Source organism: Macaca mulatta, chromosome X, assembly GCF_049350105.2.
Source record: "Macaca mulatta isolate MMU2019108-1 chromosome X, T2T-MMU8v2.0, whole genome shotgun sequence".
NCBI lineage: Eukaryota > Metazoa > Chordata > Mammalia > Primates > Cercopithecidae > Macaca > Macaca mulatta.
In genome coordinates this window covers 64,165,655-64,187,811 of record NC_133426.1, presented here as the reverse complement: position 1 = coordinate 64,187,811, position 22,157 = coordinate 64,165,655, and positions in this window count along the sequence as shown.

Below are 22,157 nucleotides of genomic sequence, written 5' to 3'. Positions count from 1 at the left end.
ATCACTTTGCCAATTCCACAAGAACTGTCGTAGCGAAAGGCTTCTTGAAGGGAAAGCTGTAACTCTGTGAGATGATTTCACAGAACACAAAGAAGTTTCTCAGAAAGCTTCTTTGTCTTTGTTATCGGAGGATATTTCCTTTGGTCCTACAGTCTTCGAAGGGATCCGAAATATCTGTTCTCAGATTCCACAGAAATAAGGCTAGCAAAGAGATCCACGAAATACAGATGTAACTCTGTGAGTGGAAGTCACACCTCACAGAGCAGTTTCTCAGAAAGCTTCTTTCCAGATTTCATCTGAGGATATTTCTTTTTTCACCATAGCCCTCTATGGGCTTCCAAATATCACTTTGCCAATTCCACAAGAACTGTCTTAGCGAAAGGCTTCTTGGGGGGAAAGCTGTCACTCTGTAGGATGATTTCACAGAACACAAAGAAGTTTCTCAGAAAGCTTCTTTCTCTTTGTTATCGGAGGATATTTCCTTTGGCTCTATAGTCTACAAAGGGATCCGAAATATCTGTTCTCAGACTCCACAGAAATAAGGCTAGCAAAGAGATCCACGAAATACAGATGTAACTCTGTGAGTGGAAGTCACACATCACAGAGCAGTTTCTCAGAAAGCTTCTTTCCAGATTTCATCTGAGGATATTTCCTTTTTCACCGTAGCACTCTATGGGCTTCCAAATATCACTTTGCCCATCCCACAACAACTGTCTTAGCGAAAGGCTTCTTGAGTGGAAAGCTGTAACTCTGTGAGATGATTTCACAGAACACAAAGAAGTTTCTCAGAACGCTTCTTCCTCTTGGTTGTCTGAGGATATTTCCTTTGGCCCTATAGTCTTCAAAGGGATCCGAAATATCTGTTCTCAGATTCCACAGAAATAAGGCTAGCAAAGAGATCCACGAAATACAGATGTAAGTCTGTGAGAGGAAGTCACACATCACAGAGCAGTTTCTCAGAAAGCTTCTTTCCAGATTTCATCTGAGGATATTTCCTGTTTCACCATAGCCCTCTATGGGCTTCCAAATATCACTTTGCCAATTCCACAAGAACTGTCTTAGCGAAAGGCTTCTTGAGGGGAAAGCTGTAACTCTGTGAGATGATTTCACAGAACACAAAGAAGTTTCTCAGAAAGCTTCTTTCTCTTTGTTATCGGAGGATATTTCCTTTGGTCCTATAGTCTTCAAAGGGATCAGAAATATCTGTTCTCAGATTCCACAGAAATAAGGCTAGGAAAGAGATCCACGAAATACAGATGTAACTCTGTGAGTGGAAGTCACACATCACAGAGCAGTTTCTCAGAAAGCTTCTCTCCAGATTTCATCTGAGGATATTTCCTTTTTCACCATAGCCCTCTAGGGGTTTCCAAATATCACTTTGCCAATACCACAAGAACTGTCTTAGCGAAAGGCTTCTTGAGGGGAAAGCTGTAACACTGTGAGATGATTTCACAGAACACAAAGAAGTTTCTCTGAAAGCTTCTTTCTCTTTGTTATCGGAACATATTTCCTTTGGCCCTGTAGTCTTCAAAGGGATGCGAAATATCTGTTCTCAGATTCCACAGAAAAAGGCTAGCAAAGAGATCCACGAAATATAGATTTAACTCTGTGAGATGAATTAACAGAACACTAAGCAGTTTCTCAGAAAGCTTCTTTCCAGATTTCATCTGAGGATATTTCCTTTTTCACCGTAGCCGTCTATGGGCTTCCATATATCCCTTTGCCCATTCCACAAGAACTGACTTAGCGAAAGGCTTCTTGAGGGGAAAGCAGTAACTCTGTGAGATGATTTCACAGAACACAAAGACGTTTCTCAGAAAGCTTCTTTCTCTTTGTTGTCGGAGGATATTTCCTTTGGCCCTATAGTCTTCAAAGGGATCCGAAATATCTGTTCTCAGATTGCATAGAAATAAGGCTAGCTAAGAGATCCACGAAATACAGATGTAACTCTGTGAGTGGAAGTCACACATCACAGAGCAGCTTCTCAGAAATCTTCTTTCCAGATTTCATCTGAGGATATTTCCTTTTTCACCATAGCCCTCTATGAGCCTCCAAATATCACTTTGCCAATTCCACAAGAACTGTGTTAGCGAAAGGCTTCTTGAGGGGAAAGCTGTAACTCTGTGAGATGATTTCACAGAACACAAAGAAGTTTCTCAGAAAGCTTCTTTCTCTTTGTTATCGGAGGATATTTCCTTTGGCCCTAGAGTCTTCAAAGGGATCCGAAATATCTGTTCCCAGATTCCAAAGAAATAAGGCAAGCAAAGAGATCCACGAAATACAGATATAACTCTGTGAGTGGAGGTCAGACAGCACAGAGCAGTTTCTCAGAAAGCTTCTTTCCAGATTTCATCTGAGGATATTTCCTTTTTCACCATAGCCCTCTAGGGGCTTCCAAATATCACTTTGCCAATTCCACAATAACTGTCTTAGCGAAAGGCTTCTTGAGGGGAAAGCTGTAACTCTGTGAGATGATTTCACAGAACACAAAGAAGTTTCTCAGAAAGCTTCTTTCTCTTTGTTATCGGGGGATATTTCCTTTGGTCCTATAGTCTTCGAAGGGATCCGAAATATCTGTTCTCAGATTCCACAGAAATAAGGCTAGCAAAGAGATCCACGAAATACAGATGTAACTCTGTGAGTGGAAGTCACACATCACAGAGCAGTTTCTCAGAAAGCTTCTTTCCAGATTTCATCTGAGGATATTTCCTTTTTCACCGTAGCACTCTATGGGCTTCCAAATATCACTTTGCCAATTCCACAACAACTGTCTTAGCGAAAGGCTTCCTTAGGGGAAAGCTGTAACTCTGTGAGATGATTCCACAGAACACAAAGAAGTTTCTCTAAAAGCTTCTTTCTCTTTGTTATTGGGGGATATTTCCTTTGGTCCTATAGTATTCGAAGGGATCCGAAATATCTGTTCTCAGATTTCACAGAAATAAGGCTAGCAAAGAGATCCACGAAATACAGATGTAACTCTGTGAGTGGAAATCACATATCACAGAGCAGTTTCTCAGAAAGCTTCTTTCCAGATTTCATCTGAGGATATTTCCTTTTTCACCTTAGCACTCTATGGGCTTCCAAATATCACTTTGCCAATTCCACAAGAACTGTCTTAGCGTAAGGCTTCTTGAGGGGAAAGCTGTAACTCTGTGAGATGATTTCACAGAACACAAAGAAGATTCTCAGAAAGCTTCTTTCTCTTTGTTATCGGAGGATATTTCCTTTGGCCCTAAAGTCTTCAAAGTGAACCCAAATATCTGTTCTCAGATTCCACAGAAATAAGGCTAGCAAAGAGATCCACGAAATACAGATGTAACTCTGTGAGATGAATTAACAGAACACTAAGCAGTTTCTCACAAAGCTTCTTTCCAGATTTCATCTGAGGATATTTCCTTTTTCACCGTAGCCCTCTATGGGCTTCCAAATATCACTTTGCCCATTCCACAAGAACTGTCTTAGCGAAAGGCTTCTTGAGGGGAAAGCTGTAACTCTGTGAGATGATTTCACAGAACACAGAGAAGTTTCTCAGAACGCTTCTTTCTCTTGGTTGTCTGAGGATATTTCCTTTGGCCCTATAGTCTTCAAAGGGATCCGAAATATCTGTTCCCAGATTCCAAAGAAATAAGGCTAGCAAAGAGATCCACGAAATACAGATGTAACTCTGTGAGTGGAGGTCAGACAGCACAGAGCAGTTTCTCTGAAAGCTTCTTTCCAGATTTCATCTGAGAATATTTCCTTTTTCACCATACCCCTCTATGGGCTTCCAAATATCACTTTGCCAATTCCACAATAACTGTCTTAGCGAAAGGCTTCTTGAGGGGAAAGCTGTAACTCTGTGAGATGATTTCACAGAACACAAAGAAGTTTCTCAGAAAGCTTCTTTCTCTTTGTTATCGGGGGATATTTCCTTTGGTCCTATAGTCTTCGAAGGGATCCGAAATATCTGTTCTCAGATTCCACAGAAATAAGGCTAGCAAAGAGATCCACGAAATACAGATGTAACTCTGTGAGTGGAAGTCACAGATCACAGAGCAGTTTCTCAGAAAGCTTCTTTCCAGATTTCATCTGAGGATATTTCCTTTTTCACCGTAGCACTCTATGGGCTTCCAAATATCACTTTGCCAATTCCACAACAACTGACTTAGCGAAAGGCTTCTTGAGGGGAAAGCTGTAACTCTGTGAGATGATTTCACAGAACACAAAGAAGGTTCTCTGAAAGCTTCTTTCTCTTTGTTATCGGAGAATATTTCCTTTGGCCCTATAGTCTTCAAAGGGATCCGAAATATCTGTTCTCAGATTCAACAGAAATAAGGCTAGCAATGAGATCCACGAAATACAGATGTAACTCTGTGAGATGAATTAACAGAACACTAAGCAGTTTCTCAGAAAGCTTCTTTCCAGATTTCATCTGAGGATATTTCCTTTTTCACCGAAGCCCTCTATGGGCCTCCAAATATCACTTTGCCAATTCCACAAGAACTGTCTTAGCGAAAGGCTTCTTGAGGGGAAAGCTGTAACTCTGTGAGATGATTTCACAGAACAGAAAGAAGTTTCTCAGAAAGCTTCTTTCTCTTTGTTGTCGGAGGATATTTCCTTTGGCCCTATAGTCTTCAAAGGGATCCGAAATATCTGTTCTCAGATTCCACAGAAATAAGGCTAGCAAAGAGATCCACGAAATACAGATGTAACTCTGTGAGTGGAAGTCACACATCACAGAACAGTTTCTCAGAAAGCTTCTTTTCAGATTTCATCTGAGGATATTTCCTTTTTCACCATAGCCCTCTATGGGCTTCCAAATATCACTTTGCCAATTCCACAAGAACTGTCTTAGCGAAAGGCTTCTTGAGGGGAAAGCTGTAACTCTGTGAGATGATTTCACAGAACACAAAGAAGTTTCTCAGAAAGCTTCTTTGTCTTTGTTATCGGAGGATATTTCCTTTGTTCCTATAGTCTGCGAAGGGATCCGAAATATCTGTTCTCAGATTCCACAGAAATAAGGCTTGCAAAGAGATCCACGAAATACAGATGTAACTCTCTGAGATGAATTAACAGAACACTAAGCAGTTTCTCAGAAAGCTTCTTTCCAGATTTCATCTGAGGATATTTCCTTTCTCAACGTAGCCCTCTATGGGCTTCCAAATATCACTTTGCCCATTCCACAAGAACTGTCTTAGCGAAAGGCTTCTTGAGGGGAAAGCTGTAACTCTGTGAGATGATTTCACAGAACACAATGAAGATTCTCAGAAAGCTTCTTTCTCTTTGTTGTCGGAGGATATTTCCTTTGGCCTATAGTCTTCAAAGGGATCCGAAATATCTGTTCTCAGATTCCACAGAAATAAGGCTAGCAAAGAGATCCACGAAATACAGATGTAACTCTGTGAGTGGAAATCACACATCACAGAGCAGTTTCTCAGAAAGCTTCTTTCCAGATTTCATCTGAGGATAATTCCTTTTTCACCATAGCCCTCTATGGGCTTCCAAATATCACTTTGCCAATTCCACAAGAACTGTCTTAGCGAAAGGCTTCTAGAGGGGAAAGCTGTAACTCTGTGAGATGATTTCACAGAATACAGAGAAGTTTCTCAGCAAGCTTCTTTCTCTCTGTTATCGGGGGATATTTCCTTTGGCCCTATAGTCTTCAAAGGGATCTGAAATATCTGTTCTCACATTCCACAGAAATAAGGCTAGCAAAGAGATCCACGAAATACAGATGTAACTCTGTGAGCGAATGTCACACATCACAGAGCAGCTTCTCAGAAAGCTTCTTTCCAGATTTCATCTGAGGATACTTCCTTTTTCACTATAGCCCTCTATGGGCTTCCAAATATCACTTTGCCAATTCCACAAGAACTGTCTTAGCGAAAGGCTTCTTGAGGGGAAAGCTGTAACTCTGTGACATGATTTCACAGAACACAAAAAAGGTTCTCAGAAAGCTTCTTTCTCTTTGTTATCGGAGAATATATCCTTTGGCCCTATAGTCTTCAAAGGGATCCGAAATATCACCTCTCAGATTCCACAGAAATAAGGCTAGCAAAGAGATCCACGAAATACACATGTAACTCTGTGAGTGGAAGTCACACATCACAGAGCAGTTTCTCAGAAACCTTCTTTTCAGATTTCATCTGAGGATATTTCCTTTTTCACCATAGCCCTCTATGGGCTTCCAAATATCACTTTGCCAATTCCACAAGAACTCTCTTAGCGAAAGGCTTCTTGAGGGGAAAGCTGTAACTCTGTGACATGATTTCACAGAACACAAAAAAGGTTCTCAGAAAGCTTCTTTCTCTTTGTTATCGGAGAATATATCCTTTGGCCCTATAGTCTTCAAAGGGATCCGAAATATCACCTCTCAGATTCCACAGAAATAAGGCTAGCAAAGATATCCACGAAATACCGATGTAACTCTGCGAGATGAATTAACAGAACACTAAGTAGTTTCTCACAAAGCTTCTTTCCAGATTTCATCTGAGGATATTTCCTTTTTCACCATAGCCCTCTATGGGCTTCCAAATATCACTTTGTCAATTCCACAAGAACTGTCTTAGCGAAAGGCTTCTTGAGGGGAAAGCTGTAACTCTGTGAGATGATTTCACAGAACACATAGAAGTTTCTCAGAAAGCTTCTTTGTCTTTGATATCGGAGGATATTTCCTTTGGTCCTACAGTCTTCTAAGGGATCCGAAATATCTGTTCTCAGATTCCACAGAAATAAGGCTAGCAAAGAGATCCACGAAATACAGATGTAACTTAGTGAGTGGAAGTCACACATCACCGAGCAGTTTCTCAGAAAGCTTCTTTCCAGATTTCATCTGAGGATATTTCCTTTTTCACCGAAGCCCTCTATGGGCCTCCAAATATCACTTTGCCAATTCCACAAGAACTGTCTTAGCGAAAGGCTTCTTGAGGGGAAAGCTGTAACTCTGTGAGATGATTTCACAGAACACAAAGAAGTTTCTCAGAAAGCTTCTTTCTCTTTGTTGTCGGAGGATATTTCCTTAGGCCCTATAGTCTTCAAAGGGATCCGAAATATCTGTTCTCAGATTCCATAGAAATAAGGCTAGCAAAGAGATCCACGAAATATAGATGTAACTCTGTGAGATGAATTAACAGAACACTAAGCAGTTTCTCAGAAAGCTTCTTTCCAGATTTCATCGGAGGATATTCCCTTTTTCACCATAGCCCTCTATGGGCTTCCAAATATCACTTTGCCAATTCCACAAGAACTGTCTTAGCGAAAGGCTTCTTGAGGGGAAAGCTGTAACTCTGTGAGATGATTTCACAGAACACAAAGAAGTTTCTCAGAAAGCTTCTTTCTCTTTGTTGTCGGAGGATATTTCCTTTGGCCCTAGAGTCTTCAAAGGGATCCGAAATATCTGTTCTCAGATTCCACAGAAATAAGGCTAGCAAAGAGATCCATGAAATATAGATGTAACTCTGTGAGATGAATTAAGAGAACACTAAGCAGTTTCTCAGAAAGCTTCTTTCCAGATTTCATCTGAGGATATTTCCTTTTTCACCATAGCCCTGTATGGGCTTCCATATATCACTTTGCCCATTCCACAAGAACTGTCTTAGCGAAAGGCTTCTTGAGGGGAAAGCTGTAACTCTGTGAGATGATTTCACAGAACACAAAGAAGTTTCTCAGAAAGCTTCTTTCTCTTTGTTGTCGGAGGATATTTCCTTTGGCCCTATAGTCTTCAACGGGATCCGAAATATCTGTTCTCAGATGCCATAGAAATAAGGCTTGCTAAGAGATCCACGAAATACAGATGTAACTCTGTGAGTGGAAGTCACACATCACAGAGCAGTTTCTCAGAAAGCTTCTTTCCAGATTTCATCTGAGGATATTTCCTTTTTCACCATAGCGCTCAAGGGGCTTCCAAATATCACTTTGCTAATTCCACAAGAACTGTCTTATGGAAAGGCTTCTTGAGGGGAAAGCTGTAACTCTGTGAGATGATTTCATAGAACACAAAGAAGTATCTCAGCAAGCTTCTTTCTCTTTTTTATCAGGGGATATTTCTTTTGGCCCTATAGTCTTCGAAGGGATCTGAAATATCTGTTCTCAGATTCCACAGAAATATGGCTAGCAAAGAGATCCACGAAATACAGGTGTAACTCTGTGAGCAGAAGTCACACATGACAGAGCAGTTTCTCAGAAAGCTTCTTTCCAGTATTCATCTGAGGATATTTCTTTTTTCACCATAGCCCTCTATGGGCTTCCAAATATCACTTTGCCAATTCCACAAGAACTGTCTTAGCGAAAGGCTTCTTGAGGGGAAAGCTGTAACTCTGTGAGATGATTTCACAGAACACAAAGAAGTTTCTCAGAAAGCTTCTTTCTCTTTGTTATCGGAGGATATTTCCTTTGGCCCTAGCGTCTTCAAAGGGATCCGAAATATCTGTTCCCAGATTCCACAGAAATAAGGCTAGCAAAGAGATCCACGAAATACAGATGTAACTCTGTGAGTGGAGGTCAGACAGCACAGAGCAGTTTCTCAGAAAGCTTCTTTCCAGATTTCATCTGAGGATATTTCCTTTTTCACCATAGCCCTCTATGGGCTTCCAAATATCACTTTGCCAATTCCACAAGAACTGTCTTAGCGAAAGGCTTCTTGAGGGGAAAGCTGTAACTCTGTGAGATGATTTCAAGGAACACAAAGAAGTTTCTCAGAAAGCTTCTTTCTCTTTGTTATCGGAGGATATTTCCTTTGGCCCTAGAGTCTTCAAAGGGATCCGAAATATCTGTTCCCAGATTCCACAGAAATAAGGCTAGCAAAGAGATCCACGAAATACAGATGTAACTCGGTGAGTGGAGGTCAGACAGCGCAGAGCAGCTTCTCAGAAAGCTTCTTTCCAGATTTCATCTGAGGATATTTCCTTTTTTCACCTTAGCCCTCTATGGGCTTCCAAATATCACTTTGCCAATTCCACAAGAACTGTCTTAGCGAAAGGCTTCTTGAGGGGAAAGCTGTAACTCTCTGAGATGATTTCACTGGACACAAAGAAGTTTCTCAGCAAGCTTCTTTCTCTTTGTTTTCGGGGGATATTTCCTTTGGCCCTATAGTCTTCAAAGGGATCTGAAATATCTGTACTCAGATTCCACAGAAATAAGGCTAGCAAAGAGATCCACGAAATACAGATGTAACTCTGTGAGCGGAAGTCACACATCACAGAGTAGCTTCTCAGAAAGCTTCTTTCCAGATTTCATCTGAGGATATTTCCTTTTTCACCCTAGCATTCTAAGGGCTTGCAAGTATCACCTTGCCAATTCCACAAGAACTGTCTTAGCGAAAGGCTTCTTGAGGGGAAAGCTGAGACTCTGTGAGATGATTTCACAGAACACAAAGAAGTTTCTCAGAAAGCTTCTTTCTCTTTGTTATCGGAGGATATTTCCTTTGGCCCTGTAGTCTTCAAAGGGATCCGAAATATCTGTTCTCAGATTCCACAGAAATAAGGTAAGCAAAGAGATCCACGAAATACAGATGTAACTCTGTGAGTGGAGGTCACACATCACAGAGCAGTTTCTCAGAACGCTTCTTTCCAGATTTCGTCTGAGGATATTTCCTTTTTCACCGTAGCCCTCTATGGGCATCCATATATCCCTTTGCCCATTCCACAAGAACTGTCTTAGCGATAGGCTTCTTGAGGGGAAAGCTGTAACTCTGTGAGATGATTTCACAGAACACAAAGAAGTTTCTCAGAAAGCTTCTTTCTCTTTGTTGTCGGAGGATATTTCCTTTGGCCCTATAGTCTTCATAGGGATCCCAAATATCTGTTCTCAGATTCCATAGAAATAAGGCTAGCTAAGAGATCCACGAAATACAGATGTAACTCTGTGAGTGGAAGTCACACATCACAGACCAGCTTCTCAGAAAGCTTCTTTCCAGTTTTAATCTGAGGATATTTCCTTTTTCACCGTAGCCCTCTATGGGCTTCCAAATATCACTTTGCCAATTCCACAAGAATGTCTTAGCGAAAGGCTTCTTGAGGGGAAACCTGTAACTCTGTGAGATGATTTCACAGAACACAAAGAAGTTTCTCAGAAAGCTTCTTTCTCTTTGTTATCGGAGGATATTTCCTTTGGCCCTAGAGTCTTCAAAGGGATCCGAAATATCTGTTCCCAGATTCCACAGAAATAAGGCTAGCAAAGAGATCCACGAAATAGAGATGTAACTCTGTGAGTGGAGGTCAGACAGCACAGAGCAGATTCTCAGAAAGCTTCTTTCCAGATTTCATCTGAGGATATTTCCTTTTTTCACCATAGCCCTCTATGGGCTTCCAAATATCACTTTGCCAATTCCACAAGAACTGTCTTAGCGAAAGGCTTCTTTAGGGAAAGCTGTAACTCTGTGAGATGATTTCACAGGACACAAAGAAGTTTCTCAGAAAGCTTCTTTCTCTTTGTTTTCGGGGGATATTTCCTTTGACCCAATAGTCTTCAAAGGGATGTGAAATATCTGTACTCAGATTCCACAGAAATAAGGCTAGCAAAGAGATCCACGAAATACAGATGTAACTCTGTGAGTGGAAGTCACACATCACAGAGCAGTTTCTCTGAAAGCTTCTTTCCAGATTTCATCTGAGGATATTTCCTTTTTCAACACAGCCCTCTATGGGCTTCCAAATATCACTTTGCCAATTCCACAAGAACTGTCTTAGCGAAAGGCTTCTTGAGAGGAAAGCTGTAACTCTGTGAGATGATTTCACAGAACACAAAGAAGTTCCTCAGAAAGCTTCTTTCTCTTTGTTATCGGAGGATATTTCCTTTGGCCCTATAGTCTTCAAAGGGATCCGAAATATCTGTTCTCAGATTCCACAGAAATAAGGCTCGCAAAGAGATCCATGAAATATAGATGTAACTCTGTTAGATGAATTAAGAGAACACTAAGCAGTTTCTCAGAAAGCTTCTTTCCAGATTTCATCTGAGGATATTTCCTTTTTCACCATAGCCCTCTATGGGCTTCCATATATCACTTTGCCCATTCCACAAGAACTCTCTTAGCGAAAGGCTTCTTGAGGGGAAAGCTGTAACTCTGTGAGATGATTTCATAGAACACAAAGAAGTATCTCAGCAAGCTTCTTTCTCTTTTTTATCGGGGGATATTTCTTTTGGCCCTATAGTCTTCAAAGGGATCTGAAATATCTGTTCTCAGATTCCACAGAAATATGGCTAGCAAAGAGATCCACGAAATACAGGTGAAACACTGTGAGCGGAAGTCACACATGACAGAGCAGTTTCTCAGAAAGCTTCTTTCCAGTATTCATCTGAGGATATTTCTTTTTTCACCATAGCCCTCTATGGGCTTCCAAATATCACTTTGCCAATTCCACAAGAACTGTCTTAGGGAAAGGCTTCTTGAGGGGAAAGCTGTAACTCTGTGAGATGATTTCACAGAACACAAAGAAGTTTCTTAGAAAGCTTCTTTCTCTTTGTTATCGGAGGATATTTCCTTTGGCCCTAGCGTCTTCAAAGGGATCCGAAATATCTGTTCCCAGATTCCACAGAAATAAGGCTAGCAAAGAGATCCACGAAATTCAGATGTAACTCTGTGAGTGGAGGTCAGACAGCACAGAGCAGTTTCTCAGAAAGCTTCTTTCCAGATTTCATCTGAGGATATTTCCTTTTTCACCATAGCCCTCTATGGGCTTCCAAATATCACTTTGCCAATTCCACAAGAACTGTCTTAGCGAAAGGCTTCTTGAGGGGAAAGCTGTAACTCTGTGAGATGACTTCACAGAACACTAAGAAGTTTCTCAGCAAGCTTCTTTCTCTTTGTTATCGGAGGATATTTCCTTTGGCCCTATAGTCTTCAAAGGGATCCGAAATATCTGTTCTGAGATTCCACAGAAATAAGGCTAGCAAAGAGATCCACGAAATATAGATGTAACTCTGTGAGATGAATTAACAGAACACTAAGCAGTTTCTCAGAAAGCTTCTTTCCAGATTTCATCTGAGGATATTTCCTTTTTCACCGTAGCCCTCTATGGGCATCCATATATCACTTTGCCCATTCCACAAGAACTGTCTTAGCGATAGGCTTCTTGAGGGGAAAGCTGTAACTCTGTGAGATGATTTCACAGAACACAAAGAAGTTTCTCAGAAAGCTTCTTTCTCTTTGTTGTCGGAGGATATTTCCTTTGGCCCTATAGTCTTCAAAGGGATCCCAAATATCTGTTCTCAGTTTCCATAGAAATAAGGCTAGCTAAGAGATCCACGAAATACAGATGTAACCCTGTGAGTGGAAGTCACACATCACAGACCAGCTTCTCAGAAAGCTTCTTTCCAGTTTTCTTCTGAGGATATTTCCTTTTTCACCATAGCCCTCTATGGGCTTCCAAATATCACATTGCCAATTCCACAAGAACTGTCTTAGCGAAAGGCTTCTTGAGGGGAAAGCTGTAACTCTGTGAGATGATTTCACAGAACACAAAGAAGTTTCTCAGAAAGCTTCTTTCTCTTTGTTATCGGAGGATATTTCCTTTGGCCCTAGAGTCTTCAAAGGGATCCGAAATATCTGTTCCCAGATTCCACAGAAATAAGGCTAGCAAAGAGATCCACGAAATACAGATGTAACTCTGTGAGTGGAGGTCAGACAGCACAGAGCAGTTTCTCAGAAAGCTTCTTTCCAGATTTCATCTGAGGATATTTCCTTTTTTCACCATAGCCCTCTATGGGCTTCCAAATATCACTTTGCCAATTCCACAAGAACTGTCTTACCGAAAGGCTTCTTTAGGGGAAAGCTGTAACTCTGTGAGATGATTTCACAGGACACAAAGAAGTTTCTCTGCAAGCTTCTTTCTCTTTGTTTTCGGGGGATATTTCCTTTGGCCCTATAGTCTTCAAAGGGATCTGAAATATCTGTACTCAGATTCCACAGAAATAAGGCTAGCAAAGAGATCCACGAAATACAGATGTAACTCTGTGAGCGGAAGTCACACATCACAGAGTAGCTTCTCAGAAAGCTTCTTTCCAGATTTCATCTGAGGATATTTCCTTTTTCACCCTAGCATTCTAAGGGCTTGCAAGTATCACCTTGCCAATTCGACAAGAACTGTCTTAGCGAAAGGCTTCTTGAGGGGAAAGCTGCAACTCTGTGAGATGATTTCACACAACACAAAGAAGTTTCTCAGAAAGCTTCTTTCTCTTTGTTATCGGAGGATATTTCCTTTGGCCCTGTAGTCTTCAAAGGGATCCGAAATATCTGTTCTCAGATTCCACAGAAATAAGGCTAGCAAAGAGTTCCACGAAATACAGATGTAACTCTGTGAGTGGAAGTCACACATCACAGAGCAGTTTCTCACAAAGCTTCTTTCCAGATTTCATCTGAGAATACTTCCTTTTTCACCTTAGCCCTCGATGGGCTTCCAAATATCACTTTGCCAATTCCACAAGAACTGTCTTAGCGAAAGGCTTCATGAGACGAAAGCTGTAACTCTGTGAGATGATTTCACAGAACACAAAGAAGTTTCTCAGAAAGCTTCTTTCTCTTTGTTATCAGAGGATATTTCCTTTGGCCCTATAGTCTTCAAAGGGATCCGAAATATCTGTTCTCAGATTCCATAGAAATAAGGCTAGCAAAGAGATCCACGAAATATAGATGTAACTCTGTGAGATGAATTAACAGAACACTAAGCAGTTTCTCAGAAAGCTTCTTTCCAGATTTCATCGGAGGATATTCCCTTTTTCACCATAGCCCTCTATGGGCTTCCAAATATCACTTTGCCAATTCCACAAGAACTGTCTTAGCGAAAGGCTTCTTGAGGGGAAAGCTGTAACTCTGTGAGATGATTTCACAGAACACAAAGAATTTTCTCAGAAAGCTTCTTTCTCTTTGTTGTCGGAGGATATTTCCTTTGGCCCTATAGTCTTCAAAGGGATCCGAAATATCTGTTCTCAGATTCCATAGAAATAAGGCTTGCTAAGAGATCCACGAAATACAGATGTAACTCTGTGAGTGGAAGTCACACATCAAAGAGCAGTTTCTCAGAAAGCTTCTTTCCAGATTTCATCTGAGGATATTTCCTTTTTCACCATAGCCCTCTTTGGCTTCCAAATATCACTTTGCCAATTCCACAAGAACTGTCTTAGCGAAAGGCTTCTTGAGGGAAAAGCTGTAACTCTGTGAGATGATTTCACAGAACACAAAGAAGTTTCTCAGAAAGCGTCTTTCTCTTTGTTATCGGAGGATATTTCCTTTGGCCCTATAGTCTACAAAGGGATCCGAAGTATCTGTTCTCAGATTCCACAGAAATAAGGCTAGCAAAGAGATTCACGAAATACAGACGTAACTCTGTAAGTGGAAGTCACACATCACAGAGCAGTTTCTCAGAAACCTTCTTTCCAGATTTCATCTGAGGATATTTCCTTTTTCACCATAGCCCTCTATGTTTTTCCTAATATCACCTTGCCAATTCCACAAGAACTGTCTTAGCGAAAGGCTTTTCGAGTTGAAGGCTGTAACTCTGTGAGATGATTTCACAGAACACAAAGAAGTTTCTCAGAAAGCTTCTTTCTCTTTGTTATCGGAGGATATTTCCTTTGGCCCTATAGTCTTCAAAGGTATCCGAAATATCTCTTCTCCGATTCCACAGAAATAAGGCTAGCAAAGAGATCCAAGAAATACAGATGTAACTCTGAGAGTGGAAGTCACACATCTCAGAGCAGCTTCTCAGAAAGCTTCTTTCCAGATTTCATCTGAGGATATTTCCTTTTTCACCATAGCCCTCTAGGGGCTTCCAAATATCACTTTGCCAATTCCACAAGAACTGTCTTAGCGAAAGGCTTCTTGAGGGGAAAGCTGTAACTCTGTGAGATGATTTCACAGAACACAAAGAAGTTTCTCAACAAGCTTCCTTCTCTTTTTTATCGGGGGATAGTTCCTTTGGCCCTATAGTCTTCAAAGGGATCGGAATTATCTGTTCTCAGATTCCACAGTAATAAGGCTAGCAAACAGATCCACGAACTACAGATGTAACTTTGTGAGCGGAAGTCACACATCACAGAGCAGCTTCTCAGAAAGCTTCTTTCCAGATTTCATCTGAGGAAATTTCCTTTTTCACCATAGCCCTCTATGGGCTTCCAAATATCACTTTGCCAATTCCACAAGAACTGTCTTAGCGAAAGGCTTCTTGAGGGGAAAGCTGTAACTCTGTGACATGATTTCACAGAACACAAAGAAGTTTCTCAGGAATCTTCTTTCTCTTTGTTATCAGAGAATATACGCTTTGGCCCTATAGTCTTCAAAGGGATCCGAAATATCTGTTCTCAGATTCCACAGAAATAAGGCTAGCAAAGAGATCCACGAAATACAGATGTAACTCTCTGAGTGGAAGTCACACATCACAGAGCAGTTTCTCAGAAAGCTTCTTTCCAGTTTTAATCTGAGGATATTTCCTTTTTCACCGTAGCCCTCTATGGGCTTCCAAATATCACTTTGCCAATTCCACAAGAACTGTCTTAGCGAAAGGCTTCTTGAGGGGAAATCTGTAACTCTGTGAGATGATTTCACAGAACACAAAGAAGTTTCTCAGAAAGCTTCTTTCTCTTTGTTATCGGAGGATATTTCCTTTGGCCCTAGAGTCTTCAAAGGGATCCGAAATATCTGTTCCCAGATTCCACAGAAATAAGGCTAGCAAAGAGATCCACGAAATACAGATGTAACTCTGTGAGTGGAGGTCAGACAGCGCAGAGCAGCTTCTCAGAAAGCTTCTTTCCAGATTTCATCTGAGGATATTTCCTTTTTTCACCTTAGCCCTCTATGGGCTTCCAAATATCACTTTGCCAATTCCACAAGAACTGTCTTAGCGAAAGGCTTCTTGAGGGGAAAGCTGTAACTCTCTGAGATGATTTCACTGGACACAAAGAAGTTTCTCAGCAAGCTTCTTTCTCTTTGTTTTCGGGGGATATTTCCTTTGGCCCTATAGTCTTTAAAGGGATCTGAAATATCTGTGCTCAGATTCCACAGAAATAAGGCTAGCAAAGAGATCCACGAAATACAGATGTAACTCTGTGAGCGGAAGTCACACATCACAGAGTAGCTTCTCAGAAAGCTTCTTTCCAGATTTCATCTGAGGATATTTCCTTTTTCACCCTAGCATTCTAAGGGCTTGCAAGTATCACCTTGCCAATTCCACAAGAACTGTCTTAGCGAAAGGCTTCTTGAGGGGAAAGCTGAGACTCTGTGAGATGATTTCACACAACACAAAGAAGTTTCTCAGAAAGCTTCTTTCTCTTTGTTATCGGAGGATATTTCCTTTGGCCCTGTAGTCTTCAAAGGGATCCGAAATATCTGTTCTCAGATTCCACAGAAATAAGGTAAGCAAAGAGATCCACGAAATACAGATGTAACTCTGTGAGTGGAAGTCACACATCACAGAGCAGTTTCTCAGAACGCTTCTTTCCAGATTTCGTCTGAGGATATTTCCTTTTTCACCGTAGCCCTCTATGGGCATCCATATATCCCTTTGCCCATTCCACAAGAACTGTCTTAGCGATAGGCTTCTTGAGGGGAAAGCTGTAACTCTGTGAGATGATTTCACAGAACACAAAGAAGTTTCTCAGAAAGCTTCTTTCTCTTTGTTGTCGGAGGATATTTCCTTTGGCCCTATAGTCTTCATAGGGATCCCAAATATCTGTTCTCAGATTCCATAGAAATAAGGCTAGCTAAGAGATCCACGAAATACAGATGTAACTCTGTGAGTGGAAGTCACACATCACAGACCAGCTTCTCAGAAAGCTTCTTTCCAGTTTTAATCTGAGGATATTTCCTTTTTCACCGTAGCCCTCTATGGGCTTCCAAATATCACTTTGCCAATTCCACAAGAATGTCTTAGCGAAAGGCTTCTTGAGGGGAAAGCTGTAACTCTGTGAGATGATTTCACAGAACACAAAGAAGTTTCTCAGAAAGCTTCTTTCTCTTTGTTATCGGAGGATATTTCCTTTGGCCCTAGAGTCTTCAAAGGGATCCGAAATATCTGTTCCCAGATTCCACAGAAATAAGGCTAGCAAAGAGATCCACGAAATACAGATGTAACTCTGTGAGTGGAGGTCAGACAGCACAGAGCAGATTCTCAGAAAGCTTCTTTCCAGATTTCATCTGAGGATATTTCCTTTTTTCACCATAGCCCTCTATGGGCTTCCAAATATCACTTTGCCAATTCCACAAGAACTGTCTTAGCGAAAGGCTTCTTTAGGGAAAGCTGTAACTCTGTGAGATGATTTCACAGGACACAAAGAAGTTTCTCAGAAAGCTTCTTTCTCTTTGTTTTCGGGGGATATTTCCTTTGACCCAATAGTCTTCAAAGGGATCTGAAATATCTGTACTCAGATTCCACAGAAATAAGGCTAGCAAAGAGATCCACGAAATACAGATGTAACTCTGTGAGTGGAAGTCACACATCACAGAGCAGTTTCTCTGAAAGCTTCTTTCCAGATTTCATCTGAGGATATTTCCTTTTTCAACACAGCCCTCTATGGGCTTCCAAATATCACTTTGCCAATTCCACAAGAACTGTCTTAGCGAAAGGCTTCTTGAGAGGAAAGCTGTAACTCTGTGAGATGATTTCACAGAACACAAAGAAGTTTCTCAGAAAGCTTCTTTCTCTTTGTTATCGGAGGATATTTCCTTTGGCCCTATAGTCTTCAAAGGGATCCGAAGTATCTGTTCTCAGATTCCACAGAAATAAGGCTCGCAAAGAGATCCATGAAATATAGATGTAACTCTGTTAGATGAATTAAGAGAACACTAAGCAGTTTCTCAGAAAGCTTCTTTCCAGATTTCATCTGAGGATATTTCCTTTTTCACCATAGCCCTCTATGGGCTTCCATATATCACTTTGCCCATTCCACAAGAACTGTCTTAGCGAAAGGCTTCTTGAGGGGAAAGCTGTAACTCTGTGAGATGATTTCACAGAACACAAAGAAGTTTCTCAGAAAGCTTCTTTCTCTTTGTTGTCGGAGGATATTTCCTTTGGCCCTATAGTCTTCAAAGGGATCCGAAATATCTGTTCTCAGATGCCATAGAAATAAGGCTTGCTAAGAGATCCACGAAATACAGATGTAACTCTGTGAGTGGAAGTCACACATCACAGAGCAGTTTCTCAGAAAGCTTCTTTCCAGATTTCATCTGAGGATATTTCCTTTTTCACCATAGCGCTCAAGGGGCTTCCAAATATCACTTTGCTAATTCCACAAGAACTGTCTTAGGGAAAGGCATCTTGAGGGGAAAGCTGTAACTCTGTGAGATGATTTCATAGAACACAAAGAAGTATCTCAGCAAGCTTCTTTCTCTTTTTTATCGGGGGATATTTCTTTTGGCCCTATAGTCTTCAAAGGGATCTGAAATATCTGTTCTCAGATTCCACAGAAATATGGCTAGCAAAGAGATCCACGAAATACAGGTGAAACACTGTGAGCGGAAGTCACACATGACAGAGCAGTTTCTCAGAAAGCTTCTTTCCAGTATTCATCTGAGGATATTTCCTTTTTCACCATAGCCCTCTATGGGCTTCCAAATATCACTTTGCCAATTCCACAAAAACTGTCTTAGCGAAAGGCTTCTTGAGGGGAAAGCTGTAACTCTGTGAGATGATTTCACAGAACACAAAGAAGTTTCTTAGAAAGCTTCTTTCTCTTTGTTATCGGAGGATATTTCCTTTGGCCCTAGCGTCTTCAAAGGGATCCGAAATATCTGTTCCCAGATTCCACAGAAATAAGGCTAGCAAAGAGATCCACGAAATTCAGATGTAACTCTGTGAGTGGAGGTCAGACAGCACAGAGCAGTTTCTCAGAAAGCTTCTTTCCAGATTTCATCTGAGGATATTTCCTTTTTCACCATAGCCCTCTATGGGCTTCCAAATATCACTTTGCCAATTCCACAAGAACTGTCTTAGCGAAAGGCTTCTTGAGGGGAAAGCTGTAACTCTGTGAGATGACTTCACAGAACACTAAGAAGTTTCTCAGCAAGCTTCTTTCTCTTTGTTATCGGAGGATATTTCCTTTGGCCCTATAGTCTTCAAAGGGATCCGAAATATCTGTTCTGAGATTCCACAGAAATAAGGCTAGCAAAGAGATCCACGAAATATAGATGTAACTCTGTGAGATGAATTAACAGAACACTAAGCAGTTTCTCAGAAAGCTTCTTTCCAGATTTCATCTGAGGATATTTCCTTTTTCACCGTAGCCCTCTATGGGCATCCATATATCCCTTTGCCCATTCCACAAGAACTGTCTTAGCGATAGGCTTCTTGAGGGGAAAGCTGTAACTCTGTGAGATGATTTCACAGAACACAAAGAAGTTTCTCAGAAAGCTTCTTTCTCTTTGTTGTCGGAGGATATTTCCTTTGGCCCTATAGTCTTCAAAGGGATCCCAAATATCTGTTCTCAGTTTCCATAGAAATAAGGCTAGCTAAGAGATCCACGAAATACAGATGTAACCCTGTGAGTGGAAGTCACACATCACAGACCAGCTTCTCAGATAGCTTCTTTCCAGTTTTCTTCTGAGGATATTTCCTTTTTCACCATAGCCCTCTATGGGCTTCCAAATATCACATTGCCAATTCCACAAGAACTGTCTTAGCGAAAGGCTTCTTGAGGGGAAAGCTGTAACTCTGTGAGATGATTTCACAGAACACAAAGAAGTTTCTCAGAAAGCTTCTTTCTCTTTGTTATCGGAGGATATTTCCTTTGGCCCTAGAGTCTTCAAAGGGATCCGAAATATCTGTTCCCAGATTCCACAGAAATAAGGCTAGCAAAGAGATCCACGAAATACAGATGTAACTCTGTGAGTGGAGGTCAGACAGCACAGAGCAGTTTCTCAGAAAGCTTCTTTCCAGATTTCATCTGAGGATATTTCCTTTTTTCACCATAGCCCTCTATGGGCTTCCAAATATCACTTTGCCAATTCCACAAGAACTGTCTTAGCGAAAGGCTTCTTTAGGGGAAAGCTGTAACTCTGTGAGATGATTTCACAGGACACAAAGAAGTTTCTCAGCAAGCTTCTTTCTCTTTGTTTTCGGGGGATATTTCCTTTGGCCCTATAGTCTTCAAAGGGATCTGAAATATCTGTACTCAGATTCCACAGAAATAAGGCTAGCAAAGAGATCCACGAAATACAGATGTAACTCTGTGAGCGGAAGTCACACATCACAGAGTAGCTTCTCAGAAAGCTTCTTTCCAGATTTCATCTGAGGATATTTCCTTTTTCACCCTAGCATTCTAAGGGCTTGCAAGTATCACCTTGCCAATTCGACAAGAACTGTCTTAGCGAAAGGCTTCTTGAGGGGAAAGCTGCAACTCTGTGAGATGATTTCACACAACACAAAGAAGTTTCTCAGAAAGCTTCTTTCTCTTTGTTATCGGAGGATATTTCCTTTGGCCCTGTAGTCTTCAAAGGGATCCGAAATATCTGTTCTCAGATTCCACAGAAATAAGGCTAGCAAAGAGTTCCACGAAATACAGATGTAACTCTGTGAGTGGAAGTCACACATCACAGAGCAGTTTCTCACAAAGCTTCTTTCCAGATTTCATCTGAGAATACTTCCTTTTTCACCTTAGCCCTCGATGGGCTTCCAAATATCACTTTGCCAATTCCACAAGAACTGTCTTAGCGAAAGGCTTCATGAGACGAAAGCTGTAACTCTGTGAGATGATTTCACAGAACACAAAGAAGTTTCTCAGAAAGCTTCTTTCTCTTTGTTATCAGAGGATATTTCCTTTGGCCCTATAGTCTTCAAAGGGATCCGAAATATCTGTTCTCAGATTCCATAGAAATAAGGCTAGCAAAGAGATCCACGAAATATAGATGTAACTCTGTGAGATGAATTAACAGAACACTAAGCAGTTTCTCAGAAAGCTTCTTTCCAGATTTCATCGGAGGATATTCCCTTTTTCACCATAGCCCTCTATGGGCTTCCAAATATCACTTTGCCAATTCCACAAGAACTGTCTTAGCGAAAGGCTTCTTGAGGGGAAAGCTGTAACTCTGTGAGATGATTTCACAGAACACAAAGAATTTTCTCAGAAAGCTTCTTTCTCTTTGTTGTCGGAGGATATTTCCTTTGGCCCTATAGTCTTCAAAGGGATCCGAAATATCTGTTCTCAGATTCCATAGAAATAAGGCTTGCTAAGAGATCCACGAAATACAGATGTAACTCTGTGAGTGGAAGTCACACATCAAAGAGCAGTTTCTCAGAAAGCTTCTTTTCAGATTTCATCTGAGGATATTTCCTTTTCCACCATAGCGCTCAAGGGGCTTCCAAATATCACTTTGCTATTCCACAAGAACTGTCTTAGGGAAAGGCTTCTTGAGGGGAAAGCTGTAAATCTGTGAGATGATTTCATAGAACACAAAGAAGTATCTCAGTAAGCTTCTTTCTCTTTTTTATCGGGGGATATTTCTTTTGGCCCTATAGTCTTCAAAGGGATCTGAAATATCTGTTTTCAGATTCCACAGAAATATGGCTAGCAAAGAGATCCACGAAATACAGATGTAACTCTGTGAGTGGAAATAACACATCACAGAGCAGTTTCTCAGTAAGATTCTTTCCAGATTTCATCTGAGGAAGGTTCCTTTTTCAACACAGCCCTCTATGGGCTTCCAAATATCACTTTGCCAATTCCACAAGAACTGTCTTAGCGAAAGGCTTCATGAGGGGAGATTTGTAACTCTGTGAGATGATTTCACAGAAAACAAAGAAGGCTCTCAGAAAGCTTCTTTCTCTTTGTTATCGGAGGATATTTCCTTTGGCCCTATAGTCTTCAAAGGGATCCGAAATATCTGTTTTCAGATTCCACAGAAATAAGGCTAGCAAAGATATCCACGACACAAAGATGTAACTCTGTGAGTGGAAGTCACACATCACAGAGCAGTTTCTCAGAAAGCTTCTTTCCAGATTTCATCTGAGGATATTTCCTTTTTCACCATAGCCCTCTAGGGGCTTCCAAATATCACTTTGCCAATTCCACAAGAACTGTCTTAGCGAAAGCCTTTTTGAGGGGAGAGCTGTAACTCTGTGAGATGATTTCACAGAATACAAAGAAGTTTCTCAGAAAGCTTCTTTCTCTTTGTTATCATAGGATATTTCCTTTGGCCCTGTAGTCTTCAAAGGATCCGAAGTATCTGCTCTCTGATTTCACAGAAATAAAACTAGCAA